Source organism: Protopterus annectens, chromosome 4.part1 (genome assembly GCF_019279795.1).
Source record: "Protopterus annectens isolate FY-2018-M chromosome 4.part1, PAN1.0, whole genome shotgun sequence".
NCBI lineage: Eukaryota > Metazoa > Chordata > Ceratodontiformes > Protopteridae > Protopterus > Protopterus annectens.
Window position 1 is genome coordinate 336987506 of NC_056734.1, and position 21282 is coordinate 337008787.

The window sequence follows — 21282 nt, forward strand, 5'->3', positions numbered from 1 at the left end:
ACAGGAGTATCCCTTGCGGGACACCCCAAAAAGTGCCATAATATGGGAGGAAGCCAGTGTGACGACCTTTCAAGGTTGGGTGTGTACATACCTGGAATACAAGGGTGGGAAAGCCTGATGACTCATGAGTTGAGACAGCGTATGAGATGGGTCCTCTAAAGTGGGGAGCAGGCAGTGTGTAGTGGTGTGCTCAGACCCGACCTGCACCCAGAGTAAGGATTAGTGCTGTAGAGGAGGTGTGGGTGGGGAACTATGGGCAGCTAATTATGGGTCAAGGTGTGCAGGTGTTTGCTGGAGTGGGTCTATACGGACATCTCCAGGGATGTAAGCAAAAGTGTTCATTGGGCAGAAGCGCTGCCCAACAAGCAGCCACATCTGCTACGAGTCTCACTGCAGCAAAGTCTAATTTACATGGCAAAGAACAGAATAACCAGATGTAGATGTATATATGTAGAGGTATGTGTGTGTATTTCTACCCATAGTACATGGAGATATACCCCTCCCTCTCCGTAGTACAAATGTATACATATCGAGACAGAATACATATAAATACCCACGTATAGATATATACATATGCAGACACCCATACACCCATATGTCGTTAGATATACATTTACAGCAATATATAAATATATACATGTATGCATACATATACAGATATATATGTATATAGTAATGTAGATATATATATATATATATATATGTGTGTGTGTGTGTGTGTGTGTGTGTGTGTGTGTGTGTGTGTGTGTGTGTGTGTGTGTGTGTGTGTGTGTGTGTAAATATACACATGAATACAGCTAAGACATGATACAGCAGTTACAAATGACATATGTTCACAGGCCGTGCAAATGGGGATGAAGGGTCCAGTCAACAAAAGTGTAACACGTAGCATCAACCCCCTCCCCAGAGACCAGTGAAACATACAGACACACAATAAAAGTAAACACATCACTGCTTCCCGGAATGCAGACAGGATACTACCAGTGGGAGAGACCCGCCGTGTCTAATCTTGAAACAAAGACATGTATGCCCCTTGTGGGACACTCAAAAATTCAATTATTTTTGGGCTTCCTGCCATTACACCAATGTGGAATGGCAGGCCATGCATGTTTCCTGTTTACAAGGTAGGTGAAGCCTGATGATCCATGGGGCGAGACAACATACATGATGGGTCCCGAGAAGTGGGGAGTGGGTACAGTGTACTGGGGTGTCCAGACCTAACCTGCACCTGGAGTAAGGAAGATTGCCAAAGAGGATGTGCATTTTGGGAGCTATGGGTATGAATTTATGTGGACCGCCCCAGGGATGTAAGCAATAGTGGGCAGCCACTCCTGCTACAAGTCCCACTGCAGCACAGTCTATTGTACATGGCAAAGAACGAAATAACCAGAAGTAGCTGCAAAAATGTAGAGGTGTGTGTGTGTGTGTATATATACCCATACTTACATGGAGTTAAACCCCCCCTTCTCCGTAGTGCAAATGTGTACATACAAGGACAGAATATAATTAAATACCCACATATAGATATATACATATGCAGACATCCATACATCCATATGTCATTAGACATATATATATATATACATATATATATATATATATATATATATATATATATATATATGTGTGTATGCATACATATACAGATATATCTATATATCTATACATATATATATATCTATACATGTATATATATCTATATATCTATTACATATACATATATATATATATATATATATATATATATATATGTGTATGTATATAGATATGTATATAGTTATGTAGAAATATATATGTATATATGTGTGTAAACATACACATATATATATAGCTAGGATATTTCTTGATTTATTTATTTAAATTACATATTTTTAACTGGGTAAGTCTGGCTGAGCTTTTGGCTCATTTACAGCAGAGACCCGGGGAGAAAAGATCCTCAGGACAAGAAAACAATTCATCAAATAGTAGTATACAGCAGATATATATATATATATATATATATATATATATATATATATATATATATATATATATATATAGATATATATATATATATATATATATATATATATATATATATATATATAGATCTATATATATAGATATGATACAGCATTTAAGAATTACATATGTTCACAGGCCATGCCAATGGGGGTGAGGCGTCCAGTCAACAAACATGTAGCATGTAGTATCGACCCCCCCAACCTAGACAGGTGAAACATACAAACACACAATACAAGTAAACACACCACTGCTTCCCAGACCACAGGCAGGATACTAGCAGTGGGAGAGACCTGCCAAGTCTAATCTTGAAATAAAGACATCAATGTCCCTTGTGGGACACCCCAAAAATTGATGATGATTGGAGTCAGTCCCTGTAATGATTTATCTAACCAGGCCGTGTACATACATGGAACAGTAGGTTGGGCAAGCCAGATGACCCATGGGTCGAGACAACGTACGACATGGGTCCCGACACGTGGAGAGTGGGCAGTGTGTAGTGGTGTGGTTAGACCCCACCTGCACCCACAGTAAGGATGAGTGCTGTAGAGGAGGGGCAGTTGCGAGAACTATGGGTATGCAATTATGGGACTAGGCATGCAGGTGTTGGCTGGCGCAATTGTATCCGTACCACCCCGGGGATGTAAGTAATATTGTGAATTGGGCAGAGCTTCCGCCCATACCTCTCAACCTCTAAGAGCAAAACCACTGGACAAAACCTAAACCGTTGGGGGGACAAATAGGGACAGTAATTACATATTCCACTTACAACCTTAGAAAGCTGATAGAATAATAGGTTATGCATTAGCATGACTCGTCTGAAGGATATGGAGTCTTAAATTCAGATACTTGTCTGTATTTAATGGCATCATTTTCCAGGTATATGCCCGACAGGTGCAGATTGTAAGAGGAACATACCAATATTATGAAGCAAACTGTGGATTTGGTACAGTTGACAGGTATGCTTTCGCCTAATGGGCAGCCATTCCCCATATGGGTCCCACCACAGCACAGTCCAGTTTACATGGCAATGTATGGTATAACCATATGTGTTGTTGCATAACCCACTAAGCAACCCCTATGAACACATGGTCGCAACACCCCACTGTAGGCATGTAAGCCGATCTAATTGGCATCATAAGGTATTATTGTAGTTCTCACCCCCACCCAGGGGTGTGAGTGTCCAACGCAAACACCAAATGCAGTGTATATACACAGCTGTTGTCATAGACAACATGGCCAACTGTGGACCTTCCCTGCAGCCGGCCTGCACATCCCTGGATAATTCCCCTACTAACACCCCCCTTGTGCCCCATGCACACCATGTACTTATCAGCCCCTGTTCCATTTCTGGTAATGTCTACGGTTACATGTAGGTGACACCCTCTTCCCCCACTATATTGCCAGTATCTGGAACCCCAACCCACATGTAGTATCACAACTGTCCCACAGGACACATGTAACTAGCACATGAAGGAACACAACAAGCACACCTGGAGCAGCACAGGCTCACCACCTTGCAAACCCCCCCCCCACCTCACACTCTATACCACTACATCAACTAGTGATACCAACACCTCTTGTCCTGCCTCACATACAAATCCCAGCATCCGACAAGCCTTCATTATTTCTCCCCATCAAATTATCCCTACAGCTACTATACAGTCACAGTGTCACCCCCACTACCTACCTACCTACTCCTTAGCTATTCCCCTCTACCATACCACACAGGTATGGAATAACTACACCTATCTTGATTACCTGCATGTAACCTATCCAGACCTGTGAAACAGGAATCCAACTTCACCTTAAACTGACCTTTGTCAACAGTCATACCTGACATGTAAACCTGACCTAAGCATGGATAATACTGACATTTTAATGTAAACTAATCATGATGAATGGGGGAAGTAGCTATGTTATTTCTGTTACCCTCTGTGAATGTGAACACCCCAATATTAATTGGAATAAGTAGCTTGGGTCAATGTGGAGCTCTATACCCCAGGCCACCGCTGACAATGGACAAGCATACAATGCGATTGTCCCGGTTGACAAACGTGAACAAAACACATGCTGTTGCACGTGTGTATGTGGGAGCAAGTGGGTCTAAGCCTATTTGGCCACCGGTATGCGAGTACTACACTGGTGAAGCAATGTAGAGGCTAACACAGTGCAAGACGCCGCAACCAGAGGTCAGTAATGCTGGCTTCGTGCAAACCAGCGTATACCCGCCTACAAATATTCTACAGTGCCATAGTCACTTTGTAGCCAACAGCTGTTGTTGTGGCCATTAACAAAATAATCTGCACTGCCAGGTTGCAAACCCCCGACCCTGCACACTATAGTCGACGTGAACTCCACTAAGCCATGGCGGATACACATTCAGCTGCTGTGATCACAAACACATCATTCAGCACAGTCATACAACAGTATAGGAAATGTATATAAGTGTATAGATTAATACCATAACACGTGTCCATTGCTCAACCACAATATTATGAGCAGTCTATTTGCAGAACAGAACAGTGCCTGTCCAGTCATACTGTGAGAACAGTAGTCCTGCATAATACCGAAGGGAATAATGATATGTGGTTCACACCGTGGGGGCGTGTGAGCATGCTTCATGCACAGTATGTCACACCTGGGGCATTGGTTCTGTGAAACAGAGAGATGAGGCTGGCCAGTTGTGTGAGCAAAATGCTGCTACACAATACCCAGGCAGGATGCTACCAGTGGGAGAAACACTGTAGACTAGATAGGTCTACTCTTGACACAACAACAGGTCTATCCCTGGTGGGATGAACCAACAGTTGTGGGTCACATCGATGTCACCACCAGTATTGGAGGAGGATCAAAGAAAGGCTGGTACATAAGTGGACTAAATGGATGAAGAGCCTGCAGATGCTTGGATGAAGACAGTATACTGGAGGTGTACCGAAATGTGCAGAGAGGGGAAAAGTGTGGAGGTGTGGTATGGCAGGGCTGGAAACTGGGGAATGGATGGATGCTGTGTACATGGAGCTCAGGGGCCGGTGGAAAGGAACATGAGTATGTCATGGTAGACATATGCAAATGAAGCAGAACAGCAATAGTGTAGTGGCCAGAGCATCTGCCTAATGTGCACGCATTCCCAGGTCGAGTCCCACTGCAGCACATCCTATTTTCCATGTGATGTCCGTATGTTAACATTGTTGTGCTGTATAATTGACTAAGTAACATTTATATTTACACAGGAGAACTGCCTTAAATGCACATGGGAAGTGTCATAATGACTAAGGCACTAGTAAGCATATGTAAGTGCATAACAGCAGCAGTACTCATGGATAAGCAGTTGTAAGTGTATGTACGTGTACTTGCGCAGGGGTAAGCATTGCCTACATAGACTGAGCTAAGTAGATGTTAGCTGAGTATATGGAAATGCAACCCGAGGCAAGCATTGCTTAACAATGTGCAAACTGGTGCACACCCGCATACAACCACTCAAATGTCCCTAACTTACTCTGTATCCGACAGCCGGTGTTCTGCCCTGAAACAAAATATGCAGCCTCTGCAAGGCCCAAACCGAGGACCCTGCAAATCATACACTACGTGAATTACCAATAAACCATGGCAGATGTACATAACCACTCATTTCACATACATATTATCCAGCACAATCAATCAACAGCACAGGAAATGTAGTAATAACACACCACACAACCTCTTAATGCATGAACCTCGGACATAGTGCGCCATAATGTGGGTACATATAGGAATATCTGTCATATCTTGCTCTAATACACTTAAAATGTTGCAAGGTACACAGTTATATGTAGTAGAACACATATATTGAAGGGGATGATACGTCTGAAACCCATACGTGTTGGCACGAATAACTGACCTCAGTCCTAAGGTCATCCATGTCAATTGCCAAGAGAATGAGGTACAGGCCACACATATAGGCCGAACATGCATGGACATATGGACAGATATACATCTGTAAATGTAGACAGATAGACAGCTATACGTATATATATGTGTATGTATGACTCACAAATAACCATATAACAGCAATCGTACATAGATAGATTAATATGTTCAGTGTATAAATCTATATATATATATATATATATATATATATATATATATATATATATATATATATATATATATATATATATATATATATATATATATATATATATATATATATATATATATATATATATATATATATATATATATATATATATATATATATATATATATATATATACACATATATATATATATATATATATATATATATATATATATATATATATATATATATATATATATATATATATATATATATATATATATATATATATATCTATATATATTTATTTAAATATATATATATATATATATATATATATATATATATATATATATATATGGATATATATATATATATATATATATGTATGTATATATGGATATGTATATATATGAATATGTATACATAGCTAGAGCTATATCAATGTCCAGTTCTATCCCTCTATATATGGTGATTTCACATATATACGTATGCAGATATACATAAATATATATCTATATACGTATATACAGATAGACATGTGCATATGATTTCCACATGGGAACGGACTCATGGCGCAGTCCATAATACATAACAATCCATGAGCACAGTTAATGGGGGTGGGGCACAAATGAGGGACACCTGGTAATTACTGCTATATAACACCCCGCCCCCCAGCCCTAATGGATATGCTGTGCAATCCAATATCCAGCACATACAATACTTAATGGCAGGACCCGCCACAACACAGCTGCAATGCTCTAGCAGTAATCCATGTCACTTTTACATGTCAGGGCATTATCTGTAACATAACATGCAGATAGGCCATTGTACCACAGGGGAATGTACTATGTTGAAGGGGTACATGTTACAATGGTACAGATATGCACACACATCCATACATTGTCAATCATGTGCAGATATATATATATGATATATGGGATATATGGGTACATACACATATACACAAACAAAGGGTATTAGTAGCCATACATATGTAGAAGTAGTGTGGACGTACTGGGTTCAATGTATATCCCCAGCCACAAGCCCTGTAACTGGTACCTGTGACATGTGTGGTGTGGCAATCAGCCCCACAAAGGGGATACTTACATTGCACATATACCCACTCACAATTCAAAGGACATGACACCACACACAGGTATGTATACACAGACAACCTTTTATTGTGTACCATACAATAATGTATGCCATTACTGACAGCACATAGATGTTGATGTATATAATGAGTGATGGATGCAAGGCCCACACAAAACAGTAGATGCAGACAGTGCTGGTATATAGCATACTATGGTGTCCAGGCTAAGCCCTTCAATTCGTACAACAGTAGACAAAGGATATGCCTGCACAATACATAACAATCAACAATATCAGATGTAGTTCAGCAGCCTCAATTACACCCTGTAGTCAAGCCCTAGGGGGACATTCATTACTTATGGTAATGTCAATGTATCTGTCACATGCATGGACCCTGACCAACAAATATTGTGGGAGTCCACGTTATGACTGGGATGATAGTAGGAATGCTAGCAGTAATTAATGATAGGCCATTACCTAACAACCCCTAACCATATCACAGCAGGACAAAGCCTGCCATATATGTGGTGGACAAAGGCAGGAACATAGGGCCATATTTGCAATATTGCAGTTACACACCCTGGAACATGCTGGTGTTACAGGATGTGTTGCAACATACCCTTATGCAGGAATAAGACATCAGGGACACAGATGGATATAGTCATGTACTGCTAGCATGCAGCTCACATATTGCCAGTGTAATATCCAACATAGGACCTGTGTGGTAGACAGAAAACACATGATAGGCACATCTCTGTCCAGCTAGAGGATAGGCCCACAGTAGTGAACTATGCAGACAGACTGCAGTCCAAGGTAAACTAGTATGTACAGACACACACATACACACATACACACAGACACACACACACACACACACACACACACACACACACACACACACACACACACACACACACACACACCCTGTAACACCAGTACTATGCAAAGCATTACACCACTGTGCTCACAGTCTGTCTGTATGTTCTGATCCTCCTACATATATGTGGCTGCCCTGAGTGTGCAGGTTCTCCTGTAAGAGGTATTGCTACCTGCTGTCTGTAACTCTGATGCCCACATACAGGGAGGATGTCCATCACACAGGGAATGTACAGGGAATATGCCCACATGATGTAGCATGATGTAGGGATTCATAGTGGGTGGTTGCATGACAGTGGTAAATGGAAGTACTACACATGTGCACTTATATATATATATATATATATATATATATATATATATATATATATATAGCTATCTGGATAAGTGCATGTCCATATAGTCCCACCATATGTCCTTGACATGGAGTAGCCCTACCCCAGCCCCTATAGTTCCAATGTCGTAGTGCAAGGGGATGTCTGGTATGCATAGCTGGTATATTAATAGACATTTGCAACTGTCGTTGGGATTGTTGTCACAGACATGGTTTGTGTGGAGGGTAACATCTGCTCATAACATGTGTGACATTGGCTACTGGCAGACATCCTCAGGTTATCATGGTACAGTGCCTGCATATATAGCAGGCTTGACAGCCATGTCACAGCACAAGATAGGATACACCTGTGTGACAGTGCATAACCACAACCAATGTGAACACAGCCACATATGGTACGCTAGCATAATAGTACAGTATATGGACTATCTGTCCTACACCATCCTCATATGTGCCACTCACAGAATGACCTTACATATACTTGGCTGATACACAGTCTGATCTGATAGCCGTCTATGGTATGGGACATGTGTGTGTATGGCCCTACAAACATGTAAGGTAAAACAGTACCATACATCAGATAGAAGGGGAGCTAGAACAATGACATCTACCACAGTCTGTACACAGGTCATAGTACATATTAACAATACACACACTGCCGACATTCACCATCACTACACAGACCTCAGTACTGTACAAACATCCACAGAATGTCCAGGTTATGGCATTAAGTGTAACCCCTACTGTACATGACATGTGTAGCACTCTGATATATCACTGGCTTGTTATCAGATATGATGACACTATTTACGGTGTACAGCACATATGCACCAGTTCATGCATGACATATGTACAAAGGTTGACAGAGGTGTGTCTGACAGCACATGCACAGGGCCAGTATAGACATGTTGCTGTGATGCCCTCATTAATCTACCATTGTAATAGGGTTTGTTGCAACATATGTCCAGTGAGGGATATGTAGTCAGAAACTATCATGGCCTTCACCATCAACAGACTGCAGTCCTCACACTACCTTCTGCATTCCACAGATAGATGCATTGTGACTAACACATGAAACCAAAGGCACAACACTGCCCAGTCTGCAGATGACCCTGCAGATGGGGATTCCTGATATACATAGAACAGACATGGCAGGTATTGCAACATGTACGACAGGCATATCCAGACAAACTCTGTTAATCCAACATTACTCCATATGCAGTATGGCAGCACTTACAGTCTGTAGTTAGGTCAGGCACATCACCCTCCTATTTGTTGCCCTCTTTCCACAGTGTATGTTGTTAGAGGTAAATCCCCAACCCATCTGAAATGCTGTTTGCCAAATGACAGTTCTAGCTCCTGCTCACAGTAACAGACAAGGGCCAACACCACCAGGATGTTCACAGGTATTGGAGTGTGTTTCCATGCAATTGGCTATGGGAATGTTATTACACCTGTTCCACATGCAATCGGTTAGGGAAGGGCTGCAATACGTGCAGAGGCCATCAGCTGATCATGAGCATCACTTAAAATACACATGCTGCTGCCTAAGCAATGCAGGTGTGGGCCTCCACATCCACCAGAGAGGGAGTGGGGGAGGCAGGCAGAGGCGAATACATGTCAGGGAGGGGGGGCGGTAAAACTGACGCATGTTTATGTCACACACCTACCAGCAGAGGGTATTGAACACCCAACAGCTATGTAGTGCTATCACAATTTGATGCTGTAATTGAATGCGCCACATGGGTTATCTGGTGGGGAGCACTCAGAACATATATGTGATGGTGAGTGACATCTGCAACAGGGATATGGTAGATATACAGTGGTTACATACACATGCCTGTCTGCATGAACAGGTGCCAGTGTTAGCACAGGCACACTCACACAGGGATGCATACACATTAACTCACTTGGCAGGGCCAGGAGTGCAACTCGTCACTAGTGGGATTGCCACAACACATCAATGTGCAGGGAACACATGCACTACATGGGTCATATGGAGGTCATATGGGTAGTGAGTATGAGGGGGTGTCAGACATCAGACAGCATGCTTCACTGTGCCCTGGGGGGGAGTAGTGCATGTGGATGTGGACATACGCACCATACAACACACACATGAACACACAGGGTGCCAGTTCGGACATGCATGGTTGCATGTCTGCATGGGTGTGTGGTGGCAACAGTGCCAGCAGACTATACAAGGGTAGGCGATGGGTATACCTTGGCATCAGGCCACATGACAATGGTCTGCATTGTGGCACAGGCCTGTAGCTTCTGCATTTGCCCACACAGGTGGGTATTGCATCCGTTATCCAGTCACCTGGGTGACTATTGTGTGTGGCCAATGCTGTGCATCACTTGCCATGTATGTGTTCCCTAGTCCATGACTTGGATGGTGTCTAGGGTGTGCACACCTCCCACATGCATGTACAGTGACGTGATACTGTACCTGGGGTGTCTAGCCCATGCTGTGAACACAGCTTATCATCAGATTTGCCAGTCTTGCCCACCTGTGGCAGGGACTGGTACTGGTCAGCAGATTTACCCTGCACCTAACAGCATTTCCTGATGTCAGTGTCATCTGTCCATACAGGGCATGTTGTCAGGCATGGTATGTCCGTTGTGAGTCACATGTGATGGCACAGTGGGGTTGCTAACTGTGATTGGCTGGCCTTTATGTCACATGTATCGGCATGGCTTTGCACCCCAGCCTCTCAGCTATTTACATCTGCTATCCCTGTATGGTTGACATTGTTATATAGTAGGGCTACCATAAATGAAATTAGCAAAACCCCTCTACATTGCCCACAGATGTCACACACTCACAACCACCTCTACACAGGATATGAGTTACAAACAAACACACACACACACACACACACACACACACACACACACACACACACACACACACACACACACACACACACACACAACTGTCATGTCTGGGAGTAGAACCCATAACTAACTAGTTTACTACACTACAACACTACGTAGTTATAGTACATGCCACAGACATTACCGAAGTACATTTTCCCCAAAGGTGTATTTCACAATTAATGACATCAGCAGGACTACCAAAGTAAGGTACTTGTAATGTACTGCAAGTGAGTAGCCTATAATGCATTGCTCCATACACAGACACTGAAACACACACAAAACATCCAGAACTGGCATGGATGGAGATGGAACACTACCACCATTCTAAATCACACTACAGAAGTACACTGTTACAGAACATTCTACAGCGATTACTAGGTTAATACTTTCCCAGAGGTGTACTTCTAGGTGAGTGGCATCAGCAGCCTTCCCAAAGTAGAGAATTTGTATTGTACGGAGTGTGAGTAGCCTAAAAAGCATTCCTCGCTGCTCAGTTAGACACACACAGAGTTGCACATAGTACACTCGCTATACATGGTTGGGTACAGGTAGTGTCAAGATTGGCATCCCTTTTACTGTCTGTGTGAGTCAGAGAGAGAGAGGTGTCATTCCCTGGGCCCCTACTGTGTCAGTGCATATGCTATGCATTGCCTCTTTGTCAAGGCCAGGGCATACTGGGCACGCCCCCTTCTGCCTACTGGAGCAGGCTCAAGTTGTTCCTCCTCTGAGTCACTTGGTGCCTGTGCAGGCCTTGGCATTGGTGGGGGGCTGTGTGGCCCTGCTCCATGCTGTTGCTGCTGCAGCTGTCTCCGCAGGATCATATTGTGTAGCATAGCACATGCCATTGCTATTTGGGTACATGTAGCTGGTGAATACTGGGCTCCACAGGATGTGTCCAGACACCAGAACCATGACATGAGCATCCCAAACACATGCTCTATTATATGTCTGGCCTGTGCGTGTGCCTCATTATGGCATTGTTGTTCAGGTGAATGCGCATTTCTGATGGGTGTCATCAGCCAAGGCTCCAGTGGGTAGCCAGCATTCCCCACTAGGTGACCGTAGGGGATGTCCATATCAGCAAATCTGTGGTAAAGCTGCGTCAGTTTCCATATGTGTGAATCGCCATAGCTTCCATGGCAGCCAACACACACATTGAGTATAATGCCCTGGGCATCACATACGACCTGGCAGTATATGGATGGGATGCTCCTGTGGTTGATGTAGGCCCTACCCTGCTCACCAGGTGGTGCTTTGATGCATAAGTGCATGCAGTCTATAACACCCATACCCCAGGGTAGTTAGCTATTTGGTGGAAGAGATGCTTATTGCAGGTCAACACCTCACGTGTGTTGAGGAAATATATGTGCTCCCTGGCATGTGCTGACATGGCATCCAGGAAATGGTGGAATACTCTGGATGCTGATGCCTGTGAGATGCCCATGTTATCCCCAGTTGTGGTTTCGGAGGTACCTGTGGCTAATTTACCTAGGCCTACACATACCTTGGTATCCAACAGGATGGGTTCCCCTTGGTCAGTGTGGTGTGTCAGGTGTGGCCTGCACAGCTCAATGATTTGCTGTAGGACATCTCTGTCCACCCTATAGCACTCCACTATCTGCAGCTCATGTAGCCCCTGGTAGGTTACCCTGGATCTGTACACTCTTCTCTGTTTCCTCACTGTGGGTTGTTCGGCAGCATTGACATCCTCACCACCCTCAACCTCTTGCACATGTTGTTCTATGTTGCCTGCTGCAGCTCTTCTCATTTTGTAGGTTTGTTTTTAAAATTTCCCCGCTTATATACACTGGTGGTGTAGAGTGTAGAAAAACCAGGGGGGGTAGGTGTTTGCTTGGTTTATAGTGGTGTTCTGGGCTGGGCTGGTGAGCTGCCTGTCTGATTAGCTGATTCTGATACATTTCACCTGGCAGCTCAGCTAATTCTCCTTGACTACCTTCTTACTGCTGTTTTCCCTTCCCATTGTCTCCCTGTTTAGGCCCATGTGCGCGCCGCACAGACAGAGTGATCAAAATTTTCCTGGTGTAACTTCCTTTATCTTCCTATAAAACCTGATGCATTGAGTGCACACCCGCTTACACTTTGTAAGGAGTGCTAGGCAGGTTTAGACACACCCCTAGCTTAGCTGTGCTAAGCTAGGAGCAATCCAGAGCCACATGTCTCAAGTCCACTTACAGTATGCCTGACAACCCCCACATGACGTCACCTATATCCTAGTTTTGCATCCATCTATTTATACTCTTACACTCTTGGGACCTGCCTCACACCCTGGGAAAATCTGGGATTCACTAAACTTCCCTCATTTGCATAGGATTGCCTGCTAATGCATAATTACATGTCCTACACTGAGTCTGAACCTCCCTCCTTAGCAACCATTACTCACTGGCCAGGTTGTCTTCTGCCTGCCATTGACTTGCATGGCAGAATACTGATTTTAGTTAGAATGTTTATTTTAAGTTTATTTTATTATTTTCCCCCAGATCCCGTTTGTGCATCACTACCCTATGCTTAACCAGGCTAGATCGGCGAAAAAAAATTAAAAGTTGTTTATTTTTTTTTTAAACAGTTTGCAATGCCAATGGTCTTCTACTTGGAGATTGGCATGCTTCCTTAATGATATGCAGCCTTTATTTGGAGCTGTCATAGCTCCGTTTTGTAGATTGCAGACATGTACTCAGTTACTAACCGAGTACATTTCTACACACTGCACTCGTCTTGCATGGACAGCTGCCAGCTTCCTGGATCGCATATTACCCTCATTTGCATGGTTTTCACCTGCAAATGAGGGTAATTTGCATACAGGATCTCAGTCCGTGCAGGATTAGTCTAAGAGCTCACGTGCTCATCCCGGGAGCTCGTTCCTGGATCGCACGCCGGCCATATTGCCGAAAATAGCTCTTAGACTAATCCTACACATTCTACAGGGCTTTGTAAATCTGGGGGATGATGTTGCTTTTCTTTGCAATAAAGGTGCAGTTGTTAAAACTCCAGCCAGGTGCATATGTGTATATTCTGTAAACAGTTTATGGACATTATAGAAACAATTATGTTGCATCGTTAATCATTTACAACCAGTTATATAAAACCTATTTCCTACTTTTATACCTAAAAAACATAGTGCAAAAAGAAGTGTCTTCAGTACGCATCTCTGTGGGGCACTACTAATAACACCCATCTGGATTGAATGGTAACCTCCACCCAGATCTCTTGTGGCCTGTTAAATAAAAGATTATTTTACCCTGTGAACTACATATAGCATGACATTTGTCAATTACTACCTTAAGTAGAATTGTATGGAATGCCACAGCAAAGTCAAGATAAAAAAATATGCAACTTAATTATCACATGAGCTAAAACTAAACAAATATAAATCAAAAGAACGAAACAAGTCAAGAAAAGACAACTGTTTTACTGAAAGGATTATATGACAATGGAGTAAGTTGCTGATTTTGATCAAAAAGGTTCCAGGTTCTGTGACTTTACAATCAGTTAGGTACATATATCTAAAGAGAGAAACAAAGACACTTGAAAATAATTTGGGGTTACATACTCTTTTGCCGAAATCCTTGTATAATTTGTTTGTATTTTATGTTAATGCACCCTAATTTTGCTGCTGTGATCACCTAAGATGTAATGGCCATGTATGCACAATCTACAAAATACTTAAATGTGAAGATGATTTACAATGAGTTAAGGACTGACAATTTAGTAACAGTCTATTTGACATGATGGTGTCACTGAATAAATGGTAATAGAACTTAACATAGCAAAGGTCAGCATCAACATATAAAAAGTCAATAGACCTAGTCAGTGGGAATTGTGGTTCAGGAATAACACTTGTATTTCTATGCATCAGCTAGTGGCATTGCATGTAATTTGGTATATTTTCACTTTCTGAGTAAAGAGACCTTATCTGTGTTCCTTGCTCAAAAACTTCTGAGATAAACTTTTATCAACATAATTGATGAAAGAAGACTGCTAGCCAGCCAGCTTTCAAAACAAATGTCAGAAAGAGCAGTATTCATCAAAAGGATATTACTGAAATAATAAGCAAGAAAAGGGTCATGCTTCTGGTTCTTCTGATATGCTCTTGGACTCTGAACTATCTTTTGAGGCATGGAAGTGGGGGACTCTATCAAGCACAGCATAACATGTTAAGGTGAGCTAAAAACAAACAAGCATAATCTAAATAAGGATTTTTACAGAATCGACACACCTCAACGGCAAGTAATGCCATGATGATGATGATGATGATGATGATGATAGTGATGATGATAGTTAAGTATTTGACTTGGTAGTAAAACTAATGAAATGACAAGAGAAAACAAATGTATAGACTTAGGTAACAGTCTTCAAATATGGGGAAAAAAAAAACTGAAGGACAACCAAAAGGAGAATTTCAAAGAAATGTATACAATTTTTCAAAACACATCATGTCTTTCAAAGCTCTGGCAATAAACATTTTGCTGCCTGTCTCTGAAAACTTACAAGAAAAATATGCATAAACTCACCAAAAAAATCTTTGCACTTTTCAAATTGTGTGCTACATGTCATCAGCAATGAGATGAAAAATATTACACTCTGCTTAACATCTTCAGTTGTACAATAACATGAAGTATTAGGTAATTTAACCAGCCACTTGTAATGCTTATCCTTAAAAGTGGATTTAATCTTTACTATGTTAATTATGTTGCATCCAGAATACCTTGCAGTACTGAATACCAGTGATTACCTAAAAAGAAAAGCATTCCAAACACCACTACATCAAAGCGAAAAAATAATTTTTTAACTTCAATGATCAAAACAGCCTTCATCAGATAAAGATAAAAATTCTGAATGTGAAATGTTTGACATTCAAAAGAAAAAAACTGCTTGAGAACCATTGAAAAATTGCCCTCTCTCTCTCTCTCTCTCTCTCTCTCTCTCTATATATATATATATATATATATATATATATATAGTCTAACCACACATACACATACAAATATATATATACATATATATATATATATATATATATATATATATATATATATATATATATATATACATATGTATGTTTGATACACCGGGATGGGAATTATGTCCTTTCCCCAGAGACTATGTGATTTCAGAATTAGAGTAAATAATTCTCGTGGGGTGTGGGAGATACCCTTCACATGGGAGATGCAGGGAGGCTTGCTTTCCTGCAAAAACATCATTTCAAAGTTGCCTGCTCCAAAGTTATTCCTTGCTGCATGCATCATTAGCCTTTCAGTCATTTTACACTGAAATTAAGCACATTGACATGCATCTCAAACTCTTAGTGGAATAAATTTGGACACATCCAAAAAAAGATGAGGGCAAAAACACAAAAATAAACTTAGAAAGCTGGTAGATTAATGAGTATTGAATTAGCATGCATTTTCTGAAGGATATGAAGTTTGAAAGTCGACTGTCTATCATTATTTAGTGACTTCAATTCTTGATGGTTTGCTAGAAAACCACAAATTTTATGAGGAACAGATGATAAAAAATATCTGGCAATAAACTGGACCTTATATGCAAATTTGGACAGTTGAGAGGTATGCACATCAGTGTTTGGGCATTTCTTTATTTATAAGTATATTCATAAAAATGTACATGCATCCTGCTTTCTCAATTTCAACACATCAAACATGAAACACTGAACAACTGAACAAACATAAATCTTACTATTTATATTGGGGGGGGGGGTGAGGCACAATGGCATAGCAGATAGCATTTTCACCTCACAACAAAAGGTTCCCTGGTTCAGTTCTTAGCTGGAGTGCTTTCTGGGCATATCCCCTTTGTTCTGTGCTTACATGAGTTTCTTTCCAAATTCCAAAGACACGCAGTAGGTGAATTGTATACTCGAAAATGGCCACAGGTGTGAGAGTGTGTATGAATGTGTGGTGTGAAAGTTCAACTACAGCAGAGCTTGTCACCCAGCAGTGTGAAGCCTGTCTCAGATTATTGTCACTGTTGAAGTGACAACCCAACCCCATGTCCAAAAATGACATATACAAGAATGATGCCATAATACCAGCAGAAAATGATTGACTTTAACAATTGGCTTTGCTATTGGTGTCATTCCAAAGGGGTCCCCACTTGTCAGCATGGGAGGACATGGTTGAGAGACCATGTTGCTTTGCCAAGCATGGTCTTCACCTGTCACCTCTAGGATTTTGGTTATTGGCCAAAACATTATTCGCTCCTATAGTGCACTTTTTAGGCATTGCCAAACAGACAAACCTTCCAACATAACAAAATTTACTCAGGACAAGCTAAAGCTGTTACTGCTCAGTGCTAGGAGTCTCAACAAAAAACTGTGCTCTCTTGAAGCTTTCCTTACCCTGGGGAATGCTGACATCTGTGCAGTTAATGAAGCACGGTTCAAAGCCACAGAAAGACTCCTGCAGTGTATTGCTATAATGCCTTTCATACATTGCGATCAGCTAAAGAACATGAAAGAGCAAAGGATGGAGGTGTATCTATTTACATAAAGAATAAGCACACATCAAGGCTAATCAAATAATATGACATGCTTAAGCTACTCCGTGTCCAACTAATCATGTGAAAAATCCATTACCGTATTTTTGCTAGCTACAGGTCCTACATCATGAACCAGGAAGCCCATACATCATACCTGAAATGACTAGAATCACTCACCATCCAGCCCAGTACCATAGCCATGGGTTATTTTAGCTACCCCTCCATTCATTGGGAGGCATACATGACCACTAACATGCAGGCCTAAAGATTTCTTGATTTTGTAAATTCAAATGCTCAGGAGCAGCTGCTCTGTACTCCCCCTAGGGGAACAAATATCCTAGATCTGGTACTCATAAATATGAGAGTGCTGAACCCTCCCCCCTTACTAGAGTGATGTCCTCACTGGTAAGATCAGATAACAAAGTGGTCTCCTATCTAAACCCAAAAACTGTAAAAAATGATCTAAGGTAAATTAATCCCTATTAAGGGACAGCAGAGCTGATTTCCAAGCTCCCCCTAAACCAAAAAACATAGAAACCTATACAGAGGTGTACACAAAAGCCTTGTACGACCATATAATAATACTTAGCAAATGAACGAAAGCACAAAATTTACACAAGGATCTGCCTGTGTCCGTGTCTTTTTTTTCATTTTTTATTTTTAATTTCGGAAGTTGTTTGTTTTAATTTGTGTTTGCTCTTCCAGTTTTTCTCGGTTTTCCAGCATATATATAGATCCCCTTTAGAAGCTCAAAGTTTCAAAACTTTGAACTTCAAAAGGCTGAGATCATAAGATCAAAGTTTTGAAACTTCAAACGTTTTGAATGGATATCACCATACCGCGCAAAATGGGATATTTACCGTTTTCCTCACTGTAGTGCAAGCTCGGAGTTAGTATATTTGTTTAGCGGGGGATGTGGGGGTAAAGGGTGAAAAATGTAAAAAAAAATTATTTTTATTTTTTATTATGTTTTCGAAGTTTCAAAACTTTGATCTTATGGTCTCGGTCATTTCAAGCTCGAAGTTTTGAAACTTCGAGCTTCTGAAGTAGATCCATATGTATATTTATGTATATATTTTATATATATATATATATATATATATATATATATATATATATATATATATATATATATATATATATGTATATATTTATATATATATATATATATACACACACACACACACACACACACACACACACACACACACACACACACACACACCTGTCCATGTGTTACTGATTATGTTATTCAACAGAAAGCAACATTCTTCAGAACCCATTCCAGTGGAACAACTACTTTGACTACAAGGCCACAATAACTGCGTAAAAAATGTTATCTTTTTCTTTCAGGGGAACAGTCCCCATAATACTGAATATGATAATGCCAAAATAATTCAGTAGTAGGGTGAATAGAATCCTCCTTATCTTCACAGTTCAACATTTTCAGTGTAACTACAAATATGTAGAAAGCCTTTTCAGTCCATGACAAGCACAAATACAAATGAGATACACATACAGTGGATAAAAAAGACCATACATGAAACCTTTCTGATATAATATAGCAAAAAACAAAGAAAAACAAGTATCTTGAGCTGGTATTTATTATTTTTTTCAATATGCTGGATAGTTCTAACACAAAAAGCTTTGAGTAAGTCATCACCTTTTCAATAGTTGAAGTTTTGGATGCGTGCACGTCAGTATAGAAATCATTATATAAACATAGAAACATATATATGTAATCTTCACACCTATTGCCACCTTACTATTAAGTGCTAACCATAGCTCTGCTTTTAATCTTGCAATTTACATTAACAAATCCCCTTCTATAACTCTACCACTATAAAAGCCATTCAGACGCAGTACTCCCACAGACATGAGCATGAGCGCTCACACACACAAACACACACATACACACACACACACACACACACACACACACACACACACACACACACACACACACACACACACACACACACAGACACACACACACACACACACACACACACACACACACACACACACACACACACACACACACACCCATGCACATATATCAATACATATACACACACAACTCTATACTTATTCACTTACTTAACTCTTACGCCATCATTAACCTACCTACACTTGCACAAACACTCTCACCCCCTATGCCAGTACTTGAATACTTGAATGTTTTGGCATTGCTTTCCCAAACCAGTTTCATTCATCTAACATCTCAATGGTATTTCAGAGTCATGTATCTTGTGGACAAGCATCAGTATGACTTACCAAATGTCAACTATATCAGAGGCTTCCTTTTTTCAACAACCAAAGACAGAAAGGAGCATTTGGGAAACTCTCTGAGAGAGCATAGTTACTGGTTAGGTCTAGTTTAAAAAGATGTTAATAGCATGTCAAGCAGTAGCACAATGAATTGGTATATGTGCTGGCAAAGTAATATGAAACAACCGGAAGGGTCTTTACCAAGATATGCACACTGCATGTAATAAGTTGTTAGAAAAATCATTTTAGAATTTTTTTTTTCTGTCAGTCTGAAGAAGCATGTACTCCAAAAAGCAGTTAGTATGCGGCACTTGGCGCAGACAGTAAAGGCTCTGTGCTGCTGTTTCTGTGGTACAGGGTTTGATTACCTCAGTCTTCATTTGCCTATTTTGTTACCTTTAGCAAATCACTTAAACAGATATTGCTTCTGGGTCAACTTTGAAATGAGACGGTGTGTGCAAGGGACCTGCTCAGTTAATAAATGGGTATAAATAAGTGAAAAAGAAGTAAATGTAGGTGCTTGTTAAAACATGTTTAGACAGTGTGGCATATCCAACAGTAATAGAATGACAAGGACTGTTAAATATAAACTGCATTTGTTTACCATTTCTTTTTGTTATAATTATGCACTCATCTTGAAAAATGGCCTTTCTTATTCTAAAATGTGTAATTTTTACTTTAGTTACTTCAGTGGACCTATAAGTTGTGTTTCTGTTTACCATATGCTAAGCAACTGTCCAGTTATTTCCTGATTACATGTCATGCAGCCTTGCCTTCTGATGATGCATTGGAGATACAGATGTCCTTCCATATCACTGCTGCAGTATTCTTTACATCTGGGATTCCCTGCCTAGGGCAGCCCAATGTCCAGCCAGTATACCAAAGCCTTAGTTTAGTTTAAGGTACACTGTATATCACACATATACTCCTCATATAGCATAGGGCATAAAGATGATCTCCAGATACACCATCCTCTGAAATTCTTTGCCTCCAGTCTGAACACCTCCTCTTGATCATTGGTCTGAATGCCTACACTGGGTTGCTGGTTTCTGAGTCATTGCAGATAATTGCCCTATTGGGGTTTCTTTTTTTTCAAGTCTTTTGGTTGTTTCTGGGGTTTCATAGGTTCATAGGTTTATACTAGGCTATCTGCCCTAAGGCATTTATAAGCCTAGCCCAAATTTTTGTGGCTTACGCCACCTCTTATATGAAAAAATACTGTGCCCATTAGTTTGTTGTGCCTCTGTCCAGC